Source organism: Bidens hawaiensis, unplaced genomic scaffold (genome assembly GCF_021521415.1).
Source record: "Bidens hawaiensis isolate Kalapana, Puna unplaced genomic scaffold, B.hawaiensis_p1.1 tig00005079_1, whole genome shotgun sequence".
Classification (NCBI taxonomy): Eukaryota; Viridiplantae; Streptophyta; class Magnoliopsida; order Asterales; family Asteraceae; genus Bidens; species Bidens hawaiensis.
Window position 1 is genome coordinate 1,150,320 of NW_027491323.1, and position 27,423 is coordinate 1,177,742.

The window sequence follows — 27,423 nt, forward strand, 5'->3', positions numbered from 1 at the left end:
GTTGATTTAATGATTATAATTCTCAGATTAATATATGGTTGTTTGTGTTCGCTTACAAAATTAACGAACGAACACGAAAGAACATGAGCAAGTTCAATTCCTTAACGAACGAGCATGACAATGAACACGAAATTTTGTTCCGTAAGTGTTGGTAAACTGTCCATTTGTCCGACAAAAGCCTAATGAATGAACAAAAATAAGGTCTCATTCGGCTCGGTTCAGTTTGTTTATAGCCTTACATAAACAGCTAATTTGTAAACGACCATAATACTGACCTGATAAGCAACAAAATCTGCATAGAATCAATAAAAGATGTCAGCCAACATAAATCCCAACAAAGCTCCAACAAATGACCACTGTATCTACACGCAAAAGAACTCATTAAAAATAATGAAATACTCAAATAATAAAGGTTAGACAGCTCATTCAGTGAATCAAAAATAAAGTAAATAGTTGATAGAAAAAATATTTTTATAAATATGTCAAAAAAATAAATAAATAACAACAGTAGTATACATATATAAGTTAAACTATTAATGGTGATATTAATGCAAAAAAGAAAGAAAAGAAGTTAGAAGTTGCAGTTGACTTTTAAAGTTAAAAAAGACCAGACCGTAAACAAATGTGATTCCAAGGCTTAATGGAAATACTTGCATTCTTTTAATTCGTGAAGGTTTGTAATCCAACACCGGTGTTCAATACCCGTATAGAAGTTAAACCATTTTTACCCGTTACAGGGCTGAAATGCCGAATTATGAGAGTTTATGCTAAAAAAAAGTCTTACCAACGGACAAGAGGCCAGATTTTGGTCCATTCCTTAATATCAGAAAATGTCTTCACTTCTGTTACCATCTGATTTAACATAACAAAATTAAGCATTATAAACAAAACCTAAAGGTGATAATAAGATCCAAAGTAATTAATAAAATATAGAAAATGAGTCCTAAGTAATATTTACCAACGCTAGTTACTTCAAATGACCCCAACCAACCAAAGCTCCTTCCTGACCATTTAATGTGTTAATTTCAAAACGATTAACAATCACCCAACTAAATAAATAAACAAACAATTACTTTGCAATAATAAGAAAAAAAGGAAAAATTGAAGAGAATATTCTGGTTCAAGAATAGAAAACGAAATTTGGATATTATGAACAAAATTCGTAGAAAAATCGATGGAAGGAAAGATGATATACCTACCTCACATTCGATAGGATAGATCTGGCATTCAAAAACCAACCATATAACTGATGGTTATCAGTTTGTTTTATCACTCAAAAGCAGCCAATAGGCTATGGGTGTATTTGGGATTCCTTATTTAAGGTAAAGACAAGTTGAAAAGTTCTTATTGCCTTACAAGGAGTTCTCAAAAAATGTTTGGATAATTTAAGACAATAAGTTGTTTTTAAAATGTGTTTTGTTTAACTTATTTATGTAAAATGACCAAAAATGACATTTTTGTATAAGTGAATAAGTTGGGTGGAATGGAACTTGGAAGGGTGTAATGGGTATTCTAATTCTATAAGAAGATAAGTTAGCAAACTCCAACTTATTGAAAACCCTTATTTTGGTTTTGTTGATAAGAAGATATGAAAAAGGCCTTATGTGTTCCAAATACTTTATTAACACAAAAAAGACTTATTCAACCATCATAAGTCATAAGGAGAGGAAAATAAGGAATCCCAAACACCCTATATATATATATATAAATACATAAACAAACAAAGCAACAAACATAAAAGGAGGAAACTAAAAATAAGCAAACTGACTCGTTCGGTAAACTAACAACTTGCGAGTTTTTCGTGGATGATTTTTACAAAACGTAAGAATAGCATGATCTGATTAATTTTCATGCAATTAAATTTTTGGACACACTAAATATGCAATTAAGAATGGTTTAAAAGGGGAAATATGCAATTGTCCTTAAAAAAATCTCGTCAGAAGCCTGAAAATCCTATTGGCCCGACAATGTTTTAAGAAAAAGAATACTGACCCGACAAATCACAAAATCTTGTTGGTTTATCAAATAGAATTTTTGGTTCTTTCTGGAAAAACCAAACGATTTAGGCTTGGGCGTCAACTCATCCTTTAATGACGGTTATCACCAGTTTTATCTTAAATATAATGAAAGAATTTTACTTAACCACGTTTAATAACCTCTGCGATATGTAGTCGTCCTGGTGGCAAAAAAAAAAAAATTCCCACAAGTCTTTTATATGAATATGTGACGTGACATCCCAAACTATGTTAAATTCAAGTTACATACATATAACAATAACTAAATTTAACATTTTGCTCGTCCAGGTGGCCAAGGTCAAATTTTGACTCTGCTATTTGTTTATTTTATTTTTAACCAATGTTTTCATAACCGGATAGGACAGTGAACCGGATGAGCAACCGGTTGACCGGTTCAATCGGTTGGACCAGCCGAACAACCTTTGTTCCAAAAATGATGGTTAAGGCTAAAAAAGGAATTTTCAAAAAAAAATATATATTTTTTCCCAAAGTAAACCGTTTCATTCGGTCCGATTTCCCGGTCAGACCAGTGAACCGGTTCAATCGGTCTGGTTTCCCGGTCGGACTGGTGAAACGGTTCAAACCGGCCAGTTTTCTAGTAATCGAACGAACTACATAGAACCAGATCGATCGGTGGACTGAATCCCAGTCGGACCATTCCGACCGACCAGTCCAATCCCGTCTCAACTTGGGATGAGATTGATACCGTACCGGTTGCAACCGGTCCCTATCCCGAAAATCCAAAATTTTTGGTACCGGTACTGGTACCAAAGGTAAAAATTTCGGGAAATACGGGTATCAGTACCGGTCCCGATAGAGAAACTTAAAACTTTGGCACCGATGGTACCAAATTGGTACCGATTTCAGTACTGGTACCAACCGGTACTAGGGTCGAATTTGCTCATCCCTAGTCTCAACAACAATATTTCTGAAAACTCATAATCTACTTAGGGATGGCAAAAAAACCCGAGCCCAACAGGTATACCCAAAACCAGAAACAAATGAGACGGGTGTACCCGAAACTCGATGGGTATGGCCCGGGTATGGGATTAGGATTTAAAAATTTTCGCATGTACGGGCCAGGTATGGGATTAGATGATACCCGCCCGATTACCAAAAAACACATACCCGTTCACCCGAACCATATACCTGAATCATATACCAGAAAATTTCTTTGTATTTCGTAGGTTGTGAGGCATATATATTAAAAATTATATAAAAATTATAATTATATTATTTATTGTCACGCTTATATATATGGAATGCACTATATTTAAATTTGTAATAATTGTTGTATGAATAAAAAGTATAAAATAATTATGATGATAAAAAAATGTACTGTTTCTGATATTCTATCAAGTGGTTTTATGATCTAGTGGTTAGTGCATATGAGTATGAATCATAAGACCCGTGTTCGAACTCGGGTCAACATGTTTTTTTGTGTTTTAATCTTTAAAAATCATAACTCTTTTATATTATTAACCATTTAAATTGATAAAATTATTATAAATTATTTTAAATAAAATAAAATTATTTTAAATAAAATAAAATTAATTATAAATTATATTTTATCATTTTTCATCCAAAAGACCAACTTTTTCATATGCAATTAATATTATGTTATTTATCCGTTTCGTTAATATCATTAAATACGCTAACGTAGTTGTTTTCGAGAAAAAATTAGACCAACAAAATCCATGTTCCTTAAATATAAAATTCTCATAATAATAATAAATTAGTTATTAAATACTATTAAAATAATATTAAATTGTAAAATTTCAGTTAAAAATTAGAATAATATTATAATACAAAATACCTTAAAATAATATAAATATACATTAAATAATGCATAATTCATAAAACTAAATCATTTAAGTTTTTAATCTCATTAGTTAGTCCTTAATTTTGTGTTTTTAATTATAGTTCGTGAGGTTTGATCGTTTCGATTCCTTTGGCGCGCTTTCAGATTTTATTTCTCGTTTAATCTTCAATTTCAAAGGTGAGTTTCTCATACTCCCTTTTTAACGCTTTCATATTTTCAGGGTAGCATCCTATCAACTCAAATCGTTTACATATTCGTTTACAAAAACTACAATTCGTAACATGAACTTGATTACTTGCTCAAAACTTACTTGCACGTGGTATCCTTAATAAGTATGATCATACGCCCCCTTGGCACTCATGACCATTTTGTTATGAGTCAAAAAGAGACCGCCGATTCGAGTATGTTGGTTCTTAGCAACTGGAAAGGACCTTGCTTACTTGATTATCTGAGTATGTTGGTTGTTACCAACTGGAAAGGGCCTTACTTGCGCAATTATTACACTTGTCTCATAGAATTGTATGGTTTTTATGTATTTATATCAAAACTTGGTGTGAACTAACCAACTATTCATTTAGTTGACTTTATTTTATATATATGCTACAGGGACCATCATTAAAGGATGATATTCAGAGAAGACATTAGAACTTAGGGGGTGTTTGGTAGAGGGATTTGATTAGGGAGAAATGGAATTAGAAATATTTCTTTTGTTTGTTTTCCACTTTTCATTTCTATTTTTCTTTCTATTTCTCTAAAACTAGAGAATTCCATTTCTCTTTAAAACAAAGAGAAATCCATTTCTCAGCAGCCTCCTCATAGCATGTCACCACCTCGTCTCCGGCCACCACCTCGTCTCCGGCCGCCACCTCGTCTCCAAGTCTGCAACCGCCACCTCGTCTCCAAGTCTGCAACCACCACCCCGTCTCCGCCGTTCGCAGTGGTGAACACAGAGATGGTAACCGGTTGTAGGTTGCAGGTGGTACGGGTGAACGGAGATTAGGATTTCAAGTGGTGGTTCGTGGTAGGTTAGGGTTTTCAGATGGTCGGGTGATTGTGGTCGCAGGTGGGTGACAGTGGTGGTGGAAATCAGCGGTGGTCGCAGGTGGCTTCTGATTATCATCATCATCGCCACCACAACCACCACCACAAAATCTCCAAAGAGGCAGTGATGACAGATCTGAGCCTCCTTTTTCTATATCTTATGTTCCAAAAATTTGAATCTTTTTAATTTCTTGTGTACTGTGGTTGAAGAAGGGGATTTGGTGGCGGCAGCCGGTGGTGGTGGGCTGTGGTTGAAGAAAGGGCTGTGGTGGTGGTGCTGGTGGTATGGGGCTGTGGTGGTGGGGCTGTGGTGGTGGGGCTGGTGGTGGTGGGGCTGTGGTGGTGGGGCTGCGGTGGTGAGTGGTGTCAGGTTGGGTGGAGGTGGGGTTGGGTATGGTAGAGTTCTCTGTTTATTTTCTCGTGTACCAAACAAGAGAAATGATTCTCATTCTCCATACCAATTCTCTTTCTCTACAATTCCATTTCCATTTCTATTTTCTCTCCTTTAAATAAATGGACAAGCTGTTTAATTATTCTTATTTTTCTTGTATTTCTTTATTTTCAGACTTGTGTATTTGATGCTTTAATTAATTAATGACACTTAATAGTGTCACATGTGTTTTGAGCAATCTGTATGTCACGTTTAGGCGTTTCCGCTTAATCCTAGGTGTTGCATATTGGTATCAGAGCGTGACTATAAGATAGGACATTAGACGTAGTGTTCTAGTTAGTTATAGCTTATTTGTTAGGGTTGCATGATTAGAAATTATGTGGGCCTTACTTGATTTTTCAATGCACATGCTATTTATTATTATTTTATTGATTCATTTACACTTCATATTGTAACATCCGCGTTTTACAAATTAATAAATAAGATGAGCTTTATTTATTTGTCGTGTGTTGTTAATTAAATTGCTTAAATAATAATAAGATGAAAAGAAAAGATTAGGATTTTTCGTAGGCTATTGCATATGGGTTTAGAATGATTACGGGCCTAAGCCTACGGGCCTAGAGTATTTAAGGACATAAACCTTCCTAAAAGCCTAATCATCCTTATTTCATCATCTTCACCATCAGAGACACACACTTACACACCTCCTGCTCATACACACAAACATTCATTCCTTTCATTCATCAAAGATTTAAGAAGATTCGTTTAAGATTTCAAAGTAAACAAGATCTAATCCATCCTAATCCATAAGGTATGTGTTAAGATCAAAGTTTATCTTTCATTTTCGTCTTCATATTGTTCTTGTCTAAGATAATAATAAATGAACAAATGGATTTTTAAAAGTTAAACACAAAAGGAACCGAGCTGAATCAACTTGTTTCCATATTTATCTCTTTTCTTTGTTTAGTATAAATAGGGTTATGGTTATTTAGTTTTTAAGTTTTTGATTGAAGTTTAATAATAAAGAACTTTGTTCTTGGAACCTATGGTTCAGTTATCGGTTTTTGATTAACTAAAGTGTCATGAGCCATTTGAATGCTTCCGTTCCGGCATCAATTAGAATTTTCGTTCCTACAAAACCATTGGGTATTCTTTGGTGGTACAGGACTGCATGTTATGTTATTGAGTTAACTATTGGATCATATCGTTCCTAGTCTTGAGGACAAGACTGTTTCGAAAGGGGGAGTAATGATAGGAATCATGATCAAGTTATAGTTTAAATGTCATTTGTCTATTTTTGGAGGGGGTCAAGTGCAAGTTATAATTCTATAAATAGGTATTATTAGCTAATAGGGGGGGGGGGGAGTATGTTTATCTTTAAGATGGTAGCACCATGGCTCCTGCATATGCAGTGAGAGGGCTAGGCCTAGGAATCTCTTGTAATCTTTCTTAACATTTTAATTAATTCTATCGTTCAGTTCTTCATTTGCCTTATTCTATTATCTAATCTCAATTAACCACAATCATAATCTATCAAACCTTAATTTTAGCCCAAGTTTCATTTTTGTTATTTAACCGAACCGAACCGAACCGAAAATCAAAAAAACGAACCGATTAACTGAAAACCGATTGGTTAACTCGGTTGATTCTAATAACTGAACCCGATCGTGCACACCTTATGGACATAGTCTACATAACTTATAGAATACAGATTACATTTTCTTTTTTAATTTCATTTTTTTTATTATCTTATCTTTGGGTATATTCTAGGTGATGACGGTTTTATGCTCATACAAGATACTGATTAATTGATCCTTAAAGGAAGACGTTTGGAAATGTGAGTTTTAACTTTTAAAGCAATAATCTTTCGTAAGTAAGTAACTAACTATATGCTTTTATGTGTTTTCTAATATAGGGCCTAGGGAACTTACGGGTGCTGTGGATCTAATAAGCTACTATAAGGGTATGTTTGGTTGAAGGTAATGGAATAATGGGGGAATGGAATGGGAGAAGGAATGGAATGGACAAGGGAATGAAATAGATCATTACCATTCCATTTCCTTGTTTGATTAACTTATGGGAATGAAATAAATTATTAATTTTTATTGTATAAATGAAATAGAAATAATAAAAGTACTCATATCTCAAAATACTTTTTAATCCCCACCCCCCCCCCCAAAAAAAAAAAACCCTTACAATGGCGACTGTGGTAGCTCCAGCGACGAAAATGGTGGTGGCGGCGGTGGTGTCGACGGAGTTGGTGGTGGTGTCGATGGTAGTTGTTAGGTGGTGGTGGTGTTGAGAAAGTAGGGTGAAGGAGGAATGGAATGAAAAAAAAGAAGGGGGGTGGGAAAGAATGGTTTTGATGGAATGGGATTCCATATGTAATGGATGATTCCATTCCATTGAGCAACCAAACACCACTTTTTTCATTCCAACGTAATAAATCATTTCATTCCTACTGTCATTCATGCATACCAAAAGCTACCTAAGTTATTACCTCATTATGACTTCTTCCGCAATAAATCACTTCATGTGTCTATTTCAGATACACATGACCTGCATAATGTTGTTGGGGACTCAGAAATTAGAAAAGGTGAAGGGATGCTTTTGGATCAGCTTATTCAGAATACATCCTTTTCAAGGAACACAAATACACATCCTAAAGGAAGCATTTCAATTAAGGAAATCTGCTTCTGTTGACCTGCCAGTTGTAAGTGGTTGACCTATGTTTTGCCAACTTGTGAATTTTGTTATAATTGGCAATATAAAGTGGACTTAAGAGTTAAGGGCCATGTGGACTTTTTTAGTCGGAGAAGGGAGTTCCTACTATAGCTGGAAAATCTGGAAGTGAATCGAAGGATAAAGAGAAAAGGCAAAAAAAACACAAGGAAAGGGATAAAGAGCATAAGAAACATAAGCATCATCATGAAGATCGAAGTAAAGATAAAGGACAAGGAAAAAAAGAAGGATAAAAGCAGTCATCATGACAAGGTTAGCTTTACCCCTTCGTTTTTGGATGCATAACTAGGTTTGTAAACGAACCTAACGTTTAGTGAACCATTCCGCGGGAAGCTTGTTTATTTAATAAATGAACAAACATGAACAAAACTTTTTGTTCATTTAGTAAAATGAACCAACATGAGCACATACTCGTTGTTTATGTTCATGAACGTTAGTTTATGTTTGTTAGTAACTTTATTTAACTTTGTTCGGCAGTAAGTTCATTTATTTTATAAACGAATGAACAAGAACATAACTTTTTGTTCATTTAGTAGAAGTGTAAAGCGAACGAACATGAACACATATCTTGATTGTTCGTTTATGGTCGTCAGTAATTCTGTTTCAAGTTTGTTAATTTATGTGCTCATTTAAATTGTCAGGCCCATTACAACTTAGTGGGGTTTTATTAAATTAAAATATTTGAAGTTTTGTTTTGAAAGATTTGAAGTGGGAATTTGGTCATCTGCCATGGAGTTAGTATCACAATTATTTAAAACTAGGTATTTACCTGCGCGTTGCGCGGGGTGGTAAAGCATTGCAAAATGAGGTTGCTAGAGATGTTAAATATTCAACTTACTGTTATAATAATAGCACTTTTCTATGTCCATATCAACTTGCTGTTATAATCTTTGCATACATAAGAAGTCACAACATTCTTGTTAATTGTAAATAGTGCTAGGCTAGTTAGTATGTAACTATATAAGTGACTTATAAAAATGCATACAAAATCTAATCTTTACATATTTAACAAATCGTAACATGTTCACGGGAATTGGATATATTGCTAAGCCAGCAACATTACTGGTAACATGGCTGCTGGTCTTCACAAAGTTGATATATATATATTTTTTTGGCAGAGTTGATCCTGAGCTAGCGGAAACTTTGCGTTAGCATACTGACATCGCATTATGCGCTTTTAGGTAAGCCTAGGTAACCGAGTGATAGAAGGGATAAAATAGGACGGCCTAACGGTTTGAGTTATTGAGTTAATACACCTATATACATATAGGTACCAGTATGAACAAAGCACATAACACTTAACGAAACCTGTGCCTATCGCCTCACTTCAGTAATGCCTTCTAAATCTGTAACAGTTGCAAACAGCAACAATTAGTATTGAAATAACAAAGGAAAAAAAAATATTTGAATGTTAAGTTGAATTTACAAAAATGAATTTTATATAAAAATATAGAAATCCTTTATTTCTAGCCGGGTGTCCGGTCGGTATATCAATGTTCGAGCTGCTTATCTAAACAACCTATCTGCTTTATTGTCCAACTACTTATCTAAACAATTGATAAATGTCTTTGTGAACAGTTTTGAGAGTTCAGATATAGGAAAATGTTTATGCTTATGTGGTACACACACAACCATAACATAAAAGCCCTAAATTTGATGTTACTTCGAATTGAGAAATCAAACCTGCAATTTTGTAATTAACCATTCTCTGCGAAAAACAACTGAAAAGAATGGAGTTACAACCGAACTCCTATAGTCACTTGTAGTAGAATAAATGCAAAAAACAACCAAAGGAAAGCGGTGATGAAACCGATCTTAAAATCAACATACATAATCTCAATAACATCAAACATCATTACACAAACATTTAAGCAAGTCCTGTCGCTCAAAGAAAGTGAAAATATACAAAAACAACACTGGTACCTAAAACAAAAATCAACATGCAATTATAAAATAATAGACATACCTTGTAAGGATATCGATAGTCGCAGGAGAAGATAGGGTCGCCGAATGTCTAAAGTCTACCAATAAACTCCTAGCCCCGTCGAACCGGAGGTCTAACACATCAACAGTCACAATCGTCCCCTGGAACAGAAACATTAAGGATTATCGGAATCGCCGAAAACCGATATAGCCACCGTTACGGGACACAGGCACAAACCACAGCCAAAATCAATACCGGTATAGTGTCACCGGACATTTAGAGGCCACCGATAAAACCACTAAAGCCCACCATTACGGTTGTCTAACTCATAGACAGGCACAATCGTCACCGCGAATTGTAACCTGCGAGCACCATAGAGACAGCCGTCGCTTTAGACCATACCACACAACCGCCACCTAGGGTTCGGAAAAGGAACCCGGCGACAATCGACGTGAATAGAAATCAACGACCACCACAGAGACAGTCGTCGCTCAAGCAGACTACCACCACCCAACCGCTACCTTGGGTTCGGAAAACGAACCCGGCAACAATCGTGGTGAATCGTAATCTGTGACCACCACTGAGACAGCAGGCAGTCTTCATCGTGGTGACCAAAGGGATTACAGAGTGGAATAGCGATGCTACAAGGCAGTAATTAAAGTTTAGTAGAGGTTACAGTGCCTTCCATTGCAAATGGGATCGTGTTGGAAATTCGCAAGCCGAAAAAATTCGAAATCCAAACCGAATCCAAAACCCGATTAATCCGACCCGAATTCTTATTTGGATCCGAATATCCGAATAACTAATTCGGATTCGGATATTGATTCCCAAAAAATTCGGATATTTCGGGTTATTCGGATATCCAAACTATCTGAATAAATAACATGTGTTTTCATTAGTTTTATTTATAGTCCAGGCCTAATAGTAAATAACCCACTAAAATCTTCAATAACCCTAATCCCTAACCACCGCTCATTCATTTCAAAAAGTGACCAGCTTCTATATTTCTATTCCTTCTAAGTTCTAACCCTAAATCCACCGCTCTATCGTCCGCCGTCCTCAGTCCGCGTCCTCCATCCGCCATCTGCCATCTGCCATCCGCCACCAGTCCACCACGGCTCCATTGTTTCCTAATCGGTATGTTATTCGAGATATTAATTAATTCCATTTGTGTCTGAATGATTAATAAATTTTTCTTTCTGTTTATATGTTTGATTTTATGCATATTTCATATGTTTATGTGTAAATGTGTGTCATACTCTATATTTCATGTTTTGTTAGTATAGCTTGCAGATTTTAATATAGCTTGCAGATTTTAAACACATATACATAAGATTCAAGTATTTTATTAACTGTTTGTTGTCTTGTTGTTACAAATCCAGATTTTCTAGACATGTCTATAGAGGCTGATTCTAATACCAGCAATTTAAAATCGGAGTGTTCGAAGAAACCAAAGAACTATAAAGACAGATCAATTGTGTGGCTTCATTTCGTTATGTATAAAGATGAAAATGGAAATGCTAGGGCACGATGCAAATATTGTCCATCAAATTATGTTGATGATTCGAAAGCTGGTACCTCAAATATGAGAAATCATATCCCAAAATGTAAGGGTAATCCAGAAAATGATTCTTCCAAGCAGTCAAATCTTGCATTTAGTGAAGAGAAGGATGAGGAAACTGGTGATAATAAAGTTTGTTTACAATCCTTTAGGTTTGATCAGAAAAAAGTTAAGAGACAAATCGCAATAATGGTGATTGTTGATGAGCTGCCTTTCAAATTTGTTGAAAATGAGGGATTTAGAAGACTCATGAAGATATGTCAGCCAGCACTTGTTGTTCCATCTCGAAGCACAATTCGAAGGGAGTGTTATCAAATATTTCTTGAAGAAAAGGCTAAGCTTAAAGCTCAAATGAAAAGGTCAGCTAATAGAATTTGTTTGACGACTGATACATGGACATCTTTGCAAAGAATCAACTATATGTGCTTCACCGCACATTATGTTGATGAAAACTGGAATTTGCAAAAGAAACTGATCAACTTCTGTCCTATTTCCAGCCATCGAGGAAAGGATATTGGACGATCGGTTGAAAACTGTTTGATTGATTGGGAGTTGCAAAATGTTATGACTGTTACAGTCAACAATGCTTCTAGCAATGATGTTGCGGTTGAGTATTTAGTTGGAAAAATGATGAAATGGAATGATAAGTGTCTTATTAAAGGAAAATGGACACATGTGAGGTGTATTGCACATATAATGAATTTAGTTGTGCAAGATCGACTAAAGGAGGTAAGAGTCTCTGTTGATCGTATTAGGGCTGCTGTTCGGTGGGTTAGACAATCACCGGCGAGATTGAAAAGATTTAAGGAATTTTCTGTGTTGGAATGAGTTGAATGTGAAAAGTCTTTTAACTTTGGATGTTTCTACTCGTTGGAACTCTACTTATTTGATGTTGACTGTCACAAGTGAGCATAAAAGAGTATTTGAACGTTTTATAGAGGAGGACTTGGTGTTTTCTCGTGATCTTGAGGAGGGGCATGGGGTGCCAGATTTAAACGATTGGGGTAATGCAACAAGGTTGAGAAGTTTTCTTCGTCATTTTTATGAGCTCACTATTAGAGTTTCAGGTATTAATTATGATCTTATTTAACTTTTTAGTGTATATAAATATATATTCATTTGATCTATTATTTCATTTGATGATTTTGTGCTAATATCTTTTAGGTACAAAGTACATTACCTTAAACACATATTCGGACTCCATTAGTTATATAAATACAGTTTTGAAAAATTGTCATACAACAGAAGATGAGGAGTTGAAAAAGATGGCTGAGTCAATGACATTGAAATTTAATAAGTATTGGGGTGATATCAGGAAATTCAACCTGATGGTGTTTATTGCTTCTCTTTTTGATCCAAGGACAAAGTTGGGGTATCTTAACATCAATCTTCGAGGTATATATGGGAATGAGCTAGGGGATCAAGTTTATCAATTGTGTGAAGAAGCATTGTATAACTTATTCAACGAATATAAACGGATTCACTCGAATAATCATCCAACCAAGGCTTCATCCGCATCATCTAAGCCCATGAATGAGGGTACTTCAAGTGGTAAAGGTTTTGATTTTTTTGGCAATGTAGAGGATACATTTAGAGCACTAAGAGAGAGAAACACGGCTGAGGTAAAAAAAACAAATAATAGAATCAGGTGTGTCTGAAGATTCTAAGACTGAATTGGATAGGTATTTGAAAGATGAGATTGAAGGAGATAGTGTGTGGTTTGAAAGTGAAGATTTCACTGTTTTGGGTTGGTGGAAGAAGAGAAGTCCGGCATTTCCTGTTTTGTCATTGCCTGCTCGTGATATTTTAGCCATTCCTATTTCAACAGTGGCTTCTGAATCTGCATTTAGCACGGGAGGCAGAGTGCTTGACTCATTCAGGAGTTCTTTAACTCCTTAAATTGCTGAAGCTTTAATTTGTACTCAAGATTGGATTCGCTCAAGTGGTGTTACTCGCAACATGGAAGAAGACATTGATGATCTTGATAAATTTGAAGAAGGTTATTTACTCCTAATTGTTTATTATTAGTTATGAGTCATATTTTTATCATTCATATTTTATTATATTTAAAAGGTAACTCTTAATTTTCCATTATATTTTCTCGTGTCTTGTAGAGATGAGACTTCTATCGATTAAATAAAAGAGTTGGTGGCCTGTTTGGTGAAGTATGCAAAAGGTGCTCGTATAATTTTAGGGTCGACTTATGAGTTCACTTGCTAGTTTTTGTAAAATATTTGAATTTATCGTGTTAAATTTATGCAGATCTATGAAGGATAATGGAGAATGTTGATGTGCAGTGTGCTTTTTGGAACACAAAGGCTTTTTGTTTGAAGTTTGGCATTTGTCGTGCACTGTTTTAATTTTCTTATTTATGATGGATTTTATTTGGCTTTTGTATGAAGTTTCACCTATGTTCATGTACTGTTTTTATTTTTTGAATTGTGATGGATTTAGACTTTGGTCCTTTATTTTCTTTGCGATATTTTAGTTTGTATGCTTATTTTTTGTTTGTATGTGTTAAACAGGCTATTTCGGATAGTTTGGATTATCCGAACCCGATCCGAATCCGATCTGAACTAATTCGGATCGGATATGAAAGTTCCCAATTCGGATCGGATATGAAAGTTCCCAATTCGGATCGCATCTTGGATAAGTTTCTAAAATTTTCAAATCCGAACAATCCGAACCGAATAAACCAAATAACCCGTTATCCGATCCGATGAACACCCCTAGGATCGTGTCTGTAACAGATGATGACAAGGAGATTACAGGTGTGGCGGTGGTGTGAGTGGGATCAACAGATGGACTACCATAACTGGCTAGGCGCATGTTAGCTTCTATCGCCTAAAATGAACTGTGGCGTCAAAGATCTCTTTTATACTTTAGTATTAAAATGTTCTTAATTTACTTGTTATTTTGTTAGTGTTTGTTAAAAAGACTTTTTTTTGGGAAGACGGCTAACTCTCATAATCTTTAGATCTGTTTTTAAATCTAGGACAATGTTTTTATGAGACTAGAACTCTTAGCGTTATATCTTGATATCACCAGACTATAAACAATAGTTAAGAAAATGTGTTTTTGTATCTGTTAAATAGATAATAAAAAAAAATAATGAAATTAAGCATATATATTAGTGAAAGAAGTATACAACCCTAAAAAAAATATTGAAGTTAAAATGAACACATTAGGTTCATTAGCGATTAACAAACACCCACAAATGGTTCTTACATTGGACTAGCTGCACCAGGAGCCCGGATCACGGGAACGAGAAAACGAGGTGAGCTTTATTTGCGAGTAAGGAGATCTATGCTAAGTTTCAACATTCTAATCTGAAATTATTAAATGTTAAAACACATTTTTATCCACAGGGTATCAATTTTGGAGTAAAACAGACGAACAAGGCCATTTTCGATCAAACATATTTTGCCGGGAACATATAATAACGCTTGGGTCCAAGGTTTCATAGGATATTACAAAAACCCGACGACTATTACCGTCACATCAGGTCATCAATCGAAACATCCGTAAGAATATATAGTTAATATGATAAAAGCAATTAAAATAATTAATATATCTACTAAATTAAAATTATAGTCTTTTCTATTTATAAACCATTTTAAATGTATTATTTTCCCTCGTTTGTTGCTAGCAGGTTGTGATTGTTGGGAAAACGACCACCTAGCCACAAACGGTAAACAAAATTGCGGAATTAATCTTCGTTTGGCCAAACTTTTTCCCCACCCGAATGAACCAATGAGGATGCAAACAATTAGGGTATAATTTAAAAGTAAAAGTGACACAAAAATTTTAATGTGGAAAATCTCTCAAGGCGAGAGTAAAAACCACGGGACTATTAGAGCCGTTTCAAATCCACTATCACCAATAATGAACAATACAAAGTCTTCCCTAGGTAAAACTAAAGGCATACAATAATCATCATATACTTTAAACAATAATTACTTCAAGTATATGGAATCAAGACTACAAAAGAAACGAGTAAGAGGAATCACCAACGAAAGAATAAATCGATCTCTGACACGTCTCTTTATCTTCACAAAACACCAAAAAATTGGAACACCAAAAAACTTCTTTTGTCTTAAATCGGCTGAATGAAAGGGAGCACAAAATACTCCAAAAAAACTTGGACTTCTTAGTATGTGATGTCGGCTGGAATGAATGTCACAACCACAAAAAAAAATCCCTTTTAATATGTTTTGACGTTGCTTGTTGTCCACACAAAAGCCCACCAAGAAATCTTCAATTTTAGTGGTCATGGCCCAAGTAAAATAACCGACTTTGGTTCTGTCCATTTGGGAAGCAACATCTAATAAGTACACATATTTTATTTCCTTTTTTTTTTTCTTATTATTAATAAATAATAAATAAACCCATGTAGAGAGTATTAGTTGTTGGGTTTTCTCATGAACAAAAAAATACCCTAACAAATCTCCCCCTTTTTGTCTATGAGAAAGAACTCACAACCCGGCGAGTGAGCAACATATCTTCAGTTTCTCCCTTCCCACAGCTTTGGTCAACATATCGGAACAATTATCATCGGTGTGAACTTTATCAAGTTCAAACAACTTGTCTTCAATAGCATCTCTAATCCAATGATACCTTATATCAATATGTTTTGTTCTTCTATGATAATAAGGGGGTGTTTGGCTAAGCTTTTAAAATTGCTTTTTTGCTTATTTGCTTTTTGAAAAGCTAACAACTTTTGAAAAGCTTCAATTTGAAGCTTTTGGAGGAGCTTTGCCAAACACATTTGGCTTTTCAACAAGCAAACAAGCAAATAAGCAAGTTTTAAAAGCTCACCCAAACACCCCCATAGAATTCTTAGCAAGGTGAATAGCACTTTGATTATCATAAAGAACCACGTAGCGCTGTTGCATAAAGCCAAGCTCTTGCATAAATCTTTTCAACCACAATAATTCTTTGCATGCTTCTGTTGCTGTCATACATTCTGCCTCGGTAGTAGACAAAGCAACGCATTTTGCAGTCTTGACTGCCATGACACGGCTCCCCCTGCAAATAACATTAAATATCCAGAAGTGGATTTCATGTTGTCCTTATTTCCTGCCATATCAGAATCCGTGTAACCAACAAGCATCAGCTCCCCATTTCCAAATGTTATACCCAATTTGGAAGTACCTCGTAAATATCTAAGTATCCACTTAACTGCTTCCCAATGCTTCTTACCCGGATTTGACAAGAACCGACTAACAACACCTACTGCATGGGCAATATCAGGCCGTGTACATACCATTGCATACATCAAGCTTCCAACCGCTGATGCATATGGAACACCATCCATTTCTTCAATCTCTTTCTCAGAAGTAGGCAATCTTTTTCAGTTAACTTAAAGTTGAGAGTAAGATGTGTACTAACCACATTAACTTTAGACATCTTGAATCTGCTAAGCACCTTTTCAATGTATTGCTCTTGTGACATGTGCAACTTCTTTGAAGTTCCATCTCTAGTAATCCGAATGCCAAGAATATTCTTAGCTGGCCCCAAGTCTTTCATAGAAAACGACTTGCTTAACTCTTTCTTCAGCTGAACAATTCTTTCTACATTCTTGCCAACAATCAACATATCATCAACATAAAGCAATAAATTAATGAAATCATCATCACCAAACCTCTTAAAGAAAACACAGTGATCAGACGCAGTCTTTCGGTAGCCTTGCTTCCCCATAACTAACTCAAATTTCTTATACCACTGTCTTGGTGCTTGCTTTAACCCATAAAGACTTTTCTGAAGTTTACAAACATAATCTTCTTTAGCCTTAACCTGAAAACCTTCTGGTTGCTCCAAATAGATTTCTTTATCCAAATCACCGTGAAGGAATGCTGTCTTGACATCCATCTGCTCAACCTCAAGATCAAGACTAGCAGCTAAACCAAGAATCACTCTAATGGCACTCATCTTCACAACTGGAGAAAAAATCTCATCAAAATCAATACCCTTTATTTGACTAAACCCTTTGACCACTAATCTTGCCTTGTACCTACGCCGTGAGGTATATTCTTCAGCCTTCACTTTGTAGACCCACTTGTTTTTCAATGCTCTTTTGCCCTTAGGCAACTTCACCAACTCAAAGGCATTGTTCTCATACAGGGAATCCATCTCATCTTGCATGGCTTCAACCCACTCTCTTTTATGCTTATCTTCCATGGTGTAATACTCGGGCTCTCCCCCATCAGTGAGTAAGACGTACTCACTGGTAGAATAATGAGTAGAAGGTTGACGGTCTCTCGCAGACCGCCTGAGTGGGACAAATGTAGGCATATCTACTGGTAACTCGGGATGAATATCCACATCCAACTCTGCCTGCTCTTGATTATCAACATTTTCTGTACCAAGTTGTTCGTCATTTTGAATACCATCTTCGTGATGTGGCTCAGATTGCTGAGTAGGAATAGGATCTAAATCAATGAGATCATCAGTGTACTGAGGAACTACCTTTGTCTTCTCAATATCTTTCAAACTCTCGTCTTACACAAACACAACATCACGACTTCTTACAAGCTTCTTTGAAACCGGATCATATAGCCTGTATCCAAACTCATCTTGCCCATAACCAAGGAGTATACACTGTCTGGACTTCACATCTAGCTTTGATCTTTCATCTTTGGAATATGCACAAATGCTTTGCGTCCAAAGATCCGCAAATGACGATATGAAACATCTTTGCCACTCCAAACCCTGCCTGGAACATCATTATGCAAAGGAATACAAGGAGTAAGATTAATAACATGTACCGCTGTATTTAAAGCTTCACCCCAAAAAGAATTAGGCAACCATGCTTGTGAGAGCAAACACTTAAACCTTTCAACCAACGTTCTGTTCATCCGTTCTGCTAAACCATTCAACTGTGGTGTCTTTGGAGGTGGCCTTTGGTGTCGAATGTCCTTCTCTCTACAATAAGCGTTGAAAGGACCAATATATTCACCTCTATTGTCTGTTCGAATACACTTGAGCTTCTTCCCACTTTGTCTTTCAACTAAGGCATGAAACTGCTTAAACACATCAAACACTTGATCTTTAGACTTCAAAGTATAAACCCATACCTTCCTCGAATGATCATCAATAAATGTGACAAAATATAAGCAGCCCCCAAGTGTTCTAGTCTTCATAGGACCACATACATCCGAATGCACCAAGTTGAGTATACTTTCTTTTCTATGAGGCGGATGACTATGAAAAGAAACTCTCTTTTGCTTACCATTCATACAATGAGATCACTTCTTCAAATGAACATCTTTCACACCGGACAAGGCATCTTTCTTCAATAATATAGACATCCCTTTTTCACTCATATGAGCAAGTCTCTTATGCCACACATATCGGTTACATCAGAACTCGTCAACGAATGAACCAAGTCCCTGGAAATTTTTGGATGTGTCATATATAACTTTGAAGTTCATTTACCTCTTGCCACGATCAACGAACCACGAGTGAGTTTCCAAATTCCACCACCAAAGGTACTGTGGAAACCATCATCATCTACTGTGCCTGTGGAGATCAAATTAAGTCTAATATCTGGAACATGTTTCACATTGTGTAAAACCAAATCCATCCCAGTATCAAACTTCAAGCAAACATCCCCAACACCAACGATCTTTGATAGCCCATTATTACCCATCTTGACATTCCCAAAATCACCAAGAGTATAAGATGAATAAAAATCCCTTTGTGATGTCACATGACAAGTAGCACCACTGACAACAACCCAACTCGAATCATCACGTGCTATGTTCACCCTATCATAATCACAACAAATATGAAATTTTTCGGTGGCAGTGTTAGTTTTAGAAGTACCTTAATCACCGTCGTCTTTCTTGTGGTTGTTCTTTTTATTGTTGTAATTAGCCTTCTTGTTCTCCGTTTTCAATTGTCTGCAGAATTTTATTGTGTGCCCTTTTCTACCACAATGATAGCACTCAAATTCTTCAAACTTCCCTTCGGACTTACTGTGGTGCTTTGCTCTATTACTCGGACCTCTACTATGGCTTCTCCCCCTACTTTCGGTAACTAAGGCATCTGAATGTGAAGAGGAACCTTGTGACTTTCTTTTCATCTCTTCATTTATAAACTACCTTTAGCCAATTCCATAGTAATAATACCGTTTGCTGCGGAGTTGGACAACGATGTCCTAAAAGTCTCCCAAGAATCCGGTAACGTACCAAGAAGCCATAAACCTTGTATCTCGTCTTCAAACTTAATACTCATACCTGCAAGCTGATTAATAACACCCTGAAAAGCATTCAAATGATTAGTAACAGGCGCACCATCACGGTACTTTAAGTTTATCAACTGTTTAATTAGGAACAACTTATTGTTCCCGGTCTTCCGAGCATACAACTCTTCAAGCTTGGTCCAAAGAGTACGAGCATGAATATCCCCACTAATATGGTTCAAAGCATTATCATCAACCCACTGCCGAATATACCCACAAACCTTTTTATGCAAAATATTCCACTCTTCAACAGTTTTATCTTCAGGTTTATCGGTAGTGAACACAGGTAAATAATAATCCTTCACATAAAGAAGGTCTTCCATCTTGCCTTTCCAAACATGATAATTAGAACCATTCAAATTCACCACCCTACTTGTATTAGCTTCCATCGTTCAAACAAATCTTAACCCAAGAACAAGAGCCGAAGCTTTGATACCACTCTGTTGGGAAAAACGACCACTTAGACACGAACATTAAACAAAATTGCGGAATTAATCTTCGTTTGGCCAAACTTTTTCCCGATCCGAATGAACCAATGAGGATGCAAACAAATAGAGTATAATTTAAAAGTAAAAGTGACAAAAATTTTAGCGTAGAAAACCTCTAAAGGCGAGAGTAAAAATCACTGGACTATTAGAGCCGTTTCAAATCCACTATCACCAATAATGAACAATACAAAGTCTTCTCTAGCTAAAACTAGAGGTATACAATAATCATCATATACTTTAAACAATAATTACTTCAAGTATATGGAATCAAGACTACAAAAGAAACGAGTAAGAGGAATCACCAACGAGAGAATAAATCGATCTCTGGCACGTCTCTTTATCTTCACAAAACACCAAAAAATTGGAACACCAAAAAACTTCTTTTGTCTTAAATCGGCTGAATGAAAGGGAGCACAAAATACTCCAAAAAAACTTGGACTTCTTAGTATGTGATGTCGGCTGGAATGAATGTCACAACCACAAAAAAAAATCCCTATTAATATGTTTTGACGTTGCTTGTTGTCCCACACAAAAGCCCACCAAGAAATCTTCAATTTTAGTGGTCATGGCCCAAGTAAAATAACCGACTTCGGTTCTGTCCGTTTGGGAAGCGACATCTAATAAGTACACATATTTTATTTCCTTTTTTTTTCTTATTATTAATAAATAATAAATAAATCCATGTAGAGAGTATTAGTTGTTGGGTTTTCTCATGGGCAAAAAAATACCCCAATAGTGATATCGATGTTGCTAATCTTGTTTACAAGCCTCCTAGAGACAGCCCGACTTTATGGGAATTTGGATACCTTACCGCTCTGCGACAGAATTCTACATTCCTGATCCTGAACCAATATATGCCAACCAATTTCTTGCCAGTGATCCTAACAGGTGACTTTTATTGCAATATTGGATTTCCAAAAAGCAAAAAATGAAAGATAAAGGAACTAAAAATATGTTACATGATCCGTTTAGCCAATACGGATTATGGGAAAAATATGCTACACTATACCCGGATAGTGATTTGGTTTTCACGATAGGAAAAATGATTATTGGAAGGATTGGTTCTTTGCCCTGTAATACGGTATGCATATTGCATTGTAGCATATATTAAGTTTTTTGGATGGATGCATATATGGTATTGAACATATGTTTTCTTAACATTACAGGAAGAAAGAGGACAATACATATGAAAAGACAAAATGGAATATCAAGTTCAAGCTTAACAATGTGAACAAGCATGGAATGTAATAAGATTGGCTCTAGCATCATCACAACTTCACTAAGTACCGGATCCGCAGCTACTACTTTTAAGTCATTAATTAATCTATTAGACTAGATAATCTGATAAGAGTCTCGCATCGAACTATTTCACCAATACATTGACATGTAATTTAAGGTGCATAACTAATTTTTTCTCATGAATGGTTTAAACCCATAAAAAGAGTGTTTCTTAATACCTGGACTGATTGGCCTGCCTATAATTTTTTGAAATCATTTAATAGTTTTAGAACAATAAAAGAGGACTTCAATATAAAAAACATTTAGAGCAACAAACTAAATCTGCTACGCTGTGAAGCAGCGACTGGCACGTGCCATGTTGTGAATGATTCGAGATATTTTGAAAAAATTGTCACATGTCCATTTTGATAATTTAGAAAATCAATGCTAATTAGTCCATTTAGTAGATCAAAATGGTTGTTTAGGTGAATCTCCCTATTTAAAATCCTAAAGTGTGTTACAATTAGTTAAATAGCTTCCTTCAACTTGTAGTTTTGTTAAAATGTTGAGTTAATAAATGATTTTGAACAATATAGCTGTATCTGATTTTTAATATAATTAGTTCATGGGATTAATATCAACATTAGTATAATTCTAAGTTTCTAATACAAATAATTAGCTTTAACCAAATACAATTTAAAATATACATAGCATGTACACTACCCTCAACTGATATAAGGAATGTAACTGAATTTTGATAATCAGGTTCAAGTTAACAATCCGAACCGCGATTTGTGTGATTGTTTGTTAACCATATTGGGTTTGATTTGAATTCCGGTTTTAATTTTATGATAAATTTAGGTTCAGTTTGATCAGGTTTAGTTCGGTCCGGATGAAATTCGATACATAAAAAATCTTAGCATAAAATATTTATATTAGGTTTTGGTCTAATCCGAGACCAGCCCACCGCCCCACCCTATATTGACTTTGTATTCCATTTTGATTTTCCAGCAATTTCACGTTCTGTTTGGTCTGATTTTAACCCGACTCATGTACGCACACACATTTATATGTATGAAACTCAAGTTCAATTTGGAAAGTTTAAGATCGACTCGTTTAGGGTCATTTAAGTGTGAGCATAATCAAGATCGACAAATGAAGCTTGAGTTTATGACATGTCTTGAACACATTATATTAAACAATTGCTTACTTTTAACAAACATATATTCAAAAATAATTCCTTGAAACACACTATTAAGAAGAATAAAAATGTTATCTATACATACCATAAGAAAACAAAATATATCCTCTAAACTGTAATGATCAATATACATACCATAGGAAAACAAAATATATCCTCTAAATTGTAATGATCAATTTTATAATATTGAAGGAATGAAATGCATTATTTTAATAACTTTCGACCATCAAATGTTCCATTTTAAGCATATCACAACCACCCTCAGCATTTTAAATGTTAGTGGTTACAAAATAACCTAAAATTTGCTTTTTTTTCATTTTATCTATTATATATCTTTTCATTATTAATATTACAAAGATTATATTATATAGTATATTATTTGTGACAAGATATGAGAAAGCTTGAATAGCTTTGAGCCGGATCTAGATCATGATAACATCGTGTTGTTCATGCTGGATTATACGATTAGACGGAAGGATTACGTTTGTGTGTGTGTGTGTTTGTGTGTGTTCTGAGAGAATTTGAATAGAGTAACAGTGTAATACGATTAATCTCCAAAACTTGTGTGACAATCGTCAATTTCAGGTTAACTCCGTTAACTCAACTCCGTCAATTCAAACTTTAGATCACTGAATCTATAACGCACACCTCATTACATTTAAACTAGGGTTTAAATGACGCTTGACACTTACTACATGTGTAGTCTTTCGGGAATTGCACCGAAACGCAAACGAGTTGACGCAAACGATTGGTGAATAAACGAGAAACGTCAAAACAATAATTATGTGATAATTATGTGTTAGGATTATGTGTTATGTGATAACATGTTATATAATGTTAACTCAATGTGCAAAACTAAGTTAATTAAGCTAGAGATGTAACATTTGGAAGTTTAGGGACTAAAGTGTAACATGTTATTATTATATAATATTATCAAACCCTAGCTCCCTCTCTCACTTCTCCCAAACCGACGGCAGCCTCTAAACCCCCCCCCCCCTTGCGATCGGCTTCTATACACACACATACAATCAATTTTCAAGCTTTTCAATTGAAGATTAAGGTGCTAGGAAGGTATAAACGACTATCCTATGCATCCTCTATGTTTAATTTCGGTTTTAATGGGTTAATTATAAACCCTAGGTCTGATTTTTATATGTGATGGTGTTCATGTGTCTTGTTTTGATTGAAAGATGTATTGATTGTTGAATTGATAGCTAGTATTGGTGCTATTGCATGTTAATTGTTGTGTCTTTGAGTTTGAGATCAAATAAAACCCTAACCATGTGTGTATGGTGTAATTGATATGCATGGATAGTGGTTATAGTGTCTAGAATGTTATATGAATGATTTGTGGTCCATAGATAGTTAAATTGTTGAGTTTGGATGCAAACAGTTTCTGGACAGATTGTGTTGTTGATGTTCAATTGACTGTAACGGGGTGTAAATGTGAAAATTGGTTGAGATAATTGATACTAAAGTAAACTAGGTTGAGTCTAGTTTCTAAATAATATAAATTTGCAATTTTTGGACGTGTACAAGTTGACCTTTATGATTTTACAAAAACGTTGTGCAAAGCTGAGTTGTTAGACCTGCTGTTAGGTTGTTTTGTAAATGTTATATCTCATGAACTACGAGACCAATTGGGTTGGTTCCACTTCTGGAAGTTGACTTATTGAGTTAGGAACCTAACCCAAGTGGTCTTGCATTTATTGGATTTTTTGTTTAACAGGAATTTCAAATAACATTCTGTTGCGCATGAATTTGACTGTTATGAATTTGCTGTAATGATTTGATTATTGTGAGAAACCTATGTGGAATAAAAATATAATAAAATATGTTCTGGAAACCTAAGAAATATATGCTTTAGTGATGATTTTTGGTAAATTAATTGAGATGCTATGATCGGTGGAATAGTACAATCTTTCAAGTAGAATTTCTGTCTCGATGAAACTAGTTGCTGAATTTTGTGAAAGTTGCATAAAACAACGTGATTTCTAATTTATTATCGTGTTTTGACCAAATTGCCCTTGCGGGGAATAATTGCTAATTGATTGTCATGATTTGACCAAATTGCCCTCGTGGGGGATAATTGCTAGTTAATTGTTATGTGTGATCAAATTGCCCTTACGGGGAGTAATTGCTAGTGATGTACATTATTAATACATGACACGTAAATAATTGCTCACACACGTATCGTATCACAAATGTACTTGTTAAGGTCACACACGATTCACAAACGAAACACGAAACATGCTGTGTGCATATGTATTATGTGCCGGGTCTAGAGACTCGATAATATTCCGACACTTAGAAAAGTCTCTTTGTTGTTTTAGAACGCTAGAGAGAGTTTTTCTGTGACGCGCATCTTGGTGATTTATTTTGGGAATACTTCGCAAACAGTGAGTTCACTTACCCTTTTAAACTGTTTTCAAACGCTTTTCTCTTGGGGGAGATAACATACTCCGAAAATGCATTTAAGATTTTGTTAATATAGATTATATATCACTTGTAAAGACTAAGTGGCAAACGCGTTAACTAAAGTCCTTCATTCACATCGAACCGTTTAATATTGGATAATAGCGAGTCATTGTTGAGTAGTACTACTGGGTTTGACAAACCCCACCCAACGCTAAACTCGACTGGAGGTCGAGTGGGTGTAATCTTGGCTAAACACATACCATGGTCGGGATAGACCTGGTGGCAAGGCAAATGATAAACAGTCAGCTTCGGTGTCGAACACTTAGTAATACTTGTTTTATAGGCTAGCTACCTATAGATATATAATTGACATAACACTATCTGGTAACGCAAAACGCTGAACGCAAAACGCTGAACGCAAAACGCTGAACGCAAACGCTAACGCTTTATTTTATTTGAACTCGTGAACTCACCAACCCTTTGTTGACACTTTTAGTATGTTATTCTCAGGTAGCCGAGGCGGGCGCGCGGTATAGGATCATGCATGGTTTTGAACATTCTGATATGCAAACATGTTTTTAACTATTATTACTTGGGTTTTAAGTCGTCCTGCGTGACGCAACTTTTGTCTTTTGGTTTTTACGCTTCCGCACTTATTTTCATTTAAACGTTTTTATGGTTTGATTATAACTAATGATTCCGATCCTGTTAGTTCATTCCCTCTGACGGTAAAACTCCGTTAGTGGATTTTGAGGGTGTGACAGATTGGTATCAGAGCCATTGGTTATAGCGAACTAGAAGCTGCATGCATACTAGACTATAACCGCGACGACCCATTAGTTATAATGATACGCACTGCATATGTTTGTGTAGTCTTTGTAATCTTATCTCTTTACCTCTTTCACTCATACGCGCGCATACACGGCTTACTTGAAGGAATGTCGACGCCGCCATCATCATCATCATCCGATCCGATGACTCATGCTCACAGGAAAGAACCGCAGATACCTACCGCATCGCCACCCCGAGTAGTTCCGGAACTCGAAGCTCCCGCACCGAAGAGGTATCGCTTATCCGGAGGCATGTACGAAAACGAAGTTAGCTGGGATGGGTACCCTAATATGATCAGACGTATGGTCTATCGCGAACAAGTTCCCCCGCTACCCCACCCGAACCATCCTGCTTATCCCAACACCCTACCACCCATAACCGAACCTGTAGAGCGTGTGCTCGCAGCTGTCGTTTCTTGTTTGGAGCGTGATGTGGGTTACATGCGCTATACGAGAGCGAACGTTTCCGGACTGTTAAAAGATGGAACCGAAACTAAAGAGGAAATTTCCCGCATGACAGTGGCAATGAAGGAAATGCAAGAGGCTAGTGATCAACAGATGAAGATTATGAGAAAGATGCAAGCCGAGATGATAGACTTGCAAGAGCAACTCCAAGTAGCAAGGACCCGAACCGAGATAGCTTTAGAGCGCTGCGATGTCTTACAAATGCAAATTGCTCAGAACGCAGCCGAACCCGAGGCAGAGCCTGAGGCAGAACATGAGGCAGAGCCTGAGGCAGAGCCTGAAGAAGAACCGGAGGAAGAACCGGATGAGGAGGAGGCACACTCAGAGGTGTCCTCAGATGATGACATCTAGACACGGTCGCGGTAATATCAACTTGACTGCAGCAGAACTCCAAACTCTGCTGAATGATCACGCGGCGGCCGCTCTAGCCACACATGTACAGAACCAAGCTGGAGGTCCAATTGGAACGTGTACCTTCAAGAATTACCTTGACTGCAAGCCCAGTTCGTTTAAGGGCACTGAGGGAGCTATAGACTTTCTGCGTTGGGCCGAGAAGGCCGAATCGGCGTTTGAGATGTGTAATTGTCCCCATGCCAGTAGAGTCAAATTTGCTGCTGGAACACTTGAAGATTCTGCCCTCACTTGGTGGAATTCAAACGTGCAGATCCTTGGATTGGAACTGGCTAACGCTATGAACTGGGAGGAGTTCAAGAACATGATGCGAGAAGAGTACTGTCCGAGAGAGGAGATTGCAAAGTTGGAGTCAGAGTTTTGGTCATTGAAGATGGTGGGTTCAGAAATCGAAGCCTACACTACCCGTTCTCACGAGTTAGCTGTGATGTGTCCACGGATGGTAGACCCGCCGAGTAAGAGGATTGAAATGTATATTGATGGGTTGACACCGCAAATTCAGGGCATGGTGACGTCTTCCAGACCAGCCACGATTCAACAAGCGATTCGGTTAGCTCACAAACTGACGGATCAAGCAGTGACCCAAGGTGCGCTACCACCTAGGGGTTCGAACACTAAAGCCCGTGACAACCCGAGCACTGACAACAACAA

At 36.2% G+C, this 27,423-nt stretch overlaps 1 long non-coding RNA gene and 1 pseudogene across 1 annotated transcript; both read left to right on the forward strand.

The window, feature by feature from the left end:
• Window positions 1–2,748: 2,748 nt before the first annotated feature.
• Window positions 2,749–15,596, forward strand: LOC143628862 (mediator of RNA polymerase II transcription subunit 19a-like; annotated as a pseudogene).
• LOC143628841 (uncharacterized) lies at window positions 13,198–13,941 on the forward strand. Its single transcript, XR_013152827.1, has 3 exons — window positions 13,198–13,495; window positions 13,611–13,672; window positions 13,759–13,941. It is a non-coding gene; the product is annotated as an uncharacterized LOC143628841 (long non-coding RNA).
• Window positions 15,597–27,423: the final 11,827 nt, after the last annotated feature.